Genomic DNA, 2795 nt, shown 5'->3' with positions numbered 1-2795 from the left:
AGAAACGCACTAACGTGGTGAAATAAAGCCTTTTTCATGGTCTTCATAAAGACAGCTGTAACTTAAAGCCAGAAATACATATTTATGGATTTATCTTAAAGAATTCAATATCCCCGACTTTGTGTCGGGCGAGAACGCCATTCAAATGCATTTGCGTGATAGAATTCAATATCCCCGTGTTGAGCAAGCGGTTTTTGCAGCTGTTTGAGCTAAGATGTTAAAGTTGTTCACATAATGAAAACCTATACTTTGTTTCGTGCGAGTTCCCCATTCAAATGCATGTAATCGTCAGAAACGCACTGTCTTGGCGCTTCTGAGTATAGGTTTTCATTATGTGAATAACTTGGAAATCTTAGCTCAAACAGCTGCAAAACCTGTTTTCCCAGCACGGAGACCTTGAGTTCTATAAGATAAAGCCATAAACATGTTTGTCTGAGTCTTCTATCAAAAGTTACAGCTATTTATATGAAGTTGTACAAAAACGCTTTCTTTCGCCAAGACAGTGCGTTTCTCACTGTTACATGCATTTGAATGGGGAACTCGACCGAAACAAAGTATAGGTTTTCATTATGTGAATAACTTGGAAATCTTAGCTCAAACAGCTACAAAACCTGTTTTCCCAGCACGGGAACCTTGAGTTCTATAAGATAAAGCCATAAACATGTGTATCCGAGTCTTCTATCAAAAGTTACAGCTATTTATATGAAGTTGTACAAAAACGCTTTCTTTCGCCAAGACAGTGCATTTCTCACTGTTACATGCATTTGAATGGGGAACTCGACCGAAACAAAGTATAGGTTTTCATTATGTGAATAACTTGGAAATCTTAGCTCAAACAGCTGCAAAACCTGTTTTCCCAGCACGGAGACCTTGAGTTCTATAAGATAAAGCCATGAACATGTTTGTCTGAGTCTTCTATCAAAAGTTACAGCTATTTATATGAAGTTGTACAAAAACGCTTTCTTTCGCCAAGACAGTGCGTTTCTCACTGTTACATGCATTTGAATGGGGAACTCGACCGAAACAAAGTATAGGTTTTCATTATGTGAATAACTTGGAAATCTTAGCTCAAACAGCTGCAAAACCTGTTTTCCCAGCACGGAGACCTTGAGTTCTATAAGATAAAGCCATAAACATGTGTATCCGAGTCTTCTATCAAAAGTTACAGCTATTTATATGAAGTTGTACAAAAACGCTTTCTTTCGCCAAGACAGTGCGTTTCTCACTGTTACATGCATTTGAATGGGGAACTCGACCGAAACAAAGTATAGGTTTTCATTATGTGAATAACTTGGAAATCTTAGCTCAAACAGCTGCAAAACCTTTTTGCCCAGCACGGAGACCTTGAGTTCTATAATATAAGGCCATAAACATGTTTGGCTGAGTCTTCTATCAAAAGTTACAGCTATTTATATGAAGTTGTACAAAAACGCTTTCTTTCGCCAAGACAGTGCGTTTCTCACTGTTACATGCATTTGAATGGGGAACTCGACCGAAACAAAGTATAAGTTTTCATTATGTGAATAACTTGGAAATCTTAGCTCAAACAGCTGCAAAACCTGTTTTCCCAGCACGGGAACCTTGAGTTCTATAAGATAAAGCCATAAACATGTGTATCCGAGTCTTCTATCAAAAGTTACAGCTATTTATATGAAGTTGTACAAAAACGCTTTCTTTCGCCAAGACAGTGCGTTTCTCACTGTTACATGCATTTGAATGGGGAACTCGACCGAAACAAAGTATAGGTTTTCATTATGTGAATAACTTGGAAATCTTAGCTCAAACAGCTGCAAAACCTGTTTGCCCAGCACGGGAACCTTGAGTTCTATAAGATAAAGCCATAAACATGTGTATCCGAGTCTTCTATCAAAAGTTACAGCTATTTATATGAAGTTGTACAAAAACGCTTTCTTTCGCCAAGACAGTGCGTTTCTCACTGTTACATGCATTTGAATGGGGAACTCGACCGAAACAAAGTATAAGTTTTCATTATGTGAATAACTTGGAAATCTTAGCTCAAACAGCTGCAAAACCTGTTTGCCCAGCACGGGAACCTTGAGTTCTATAAGATAAAGCCATAAACATGTGTATCCGAGTCTTCTATCAAAAGTTACAGCTATTTCTATGAAGTTGTACAAAATAGCTTTCTTTCGCCAAGACAGTGCGTTTCTCACTGTTACATGCATTTGAATGGGGAACTCGAGCGAAACAAAGTATAAGTTTTCATTATGTGAATAACTTGGAAATCTTAGCTCAAACAGCTGCAAAACCTGTTTGCCCAGCACGGGAACCCTGAGTTCTATAAGATAAAGCCATAAACATGTGTATCCGAGTCTTCTATCAAAAGTTACAGCTATTTATATGAAGTTGTACAAAAACGCTTTCTTTCGCCAAGACAGTGCGTTTCTCACTGTTACATGCATTTGAATGGGGAACTCGACCAAAACAAAGTATAGGTTTTCATTATGTGAATAACTTGGAAATCTTAGCTCAAACAGCTGCAAAACCTGTTTGCCCAGCACGGAGACCTTGAGTTCTATAAGATAAAGCCATAAACATGTGTATTCGAGTCTTCTATCAAAAGTTACAGCTATTTATATGAAGTTGTACAAAAACGCTTTCTTTCGCCAAGACAGTGCGTTTCTCACTGTTACATGCATTTGAATGGGGAACTCGACCGAAACAAAGTATAAGTTTTCATTATGTGAATAACTTGGAAATCTTAGCTCAAACAGCTGCAAAACCTGTTTGCCCAGCACGGAGACCTTGAGTTCTATAAGATAAAGCCATAAACA

Source organism: Copadichromis virginalis, linkage group LG5 (assembly GCF_057382275.1).
Source record: "Copadichromis virginalis isolate Kocher_CV1m ecotype Utaka linkage group LG5, C_Virginalis_male_GT1.1, whole genome shotgun sequence".
Classification (NCBI taxonomy): Eukaryota; Metazoa; Chordata; class Actinopteri; order Cichliformes; family Cichlidae; genus Copadichromis; species Copadichromis virginalis.
The sequence above is the reverse complement of the archived record's forward strand: the minus strand, read 5'-3'. Positions refer to the sequence as shown.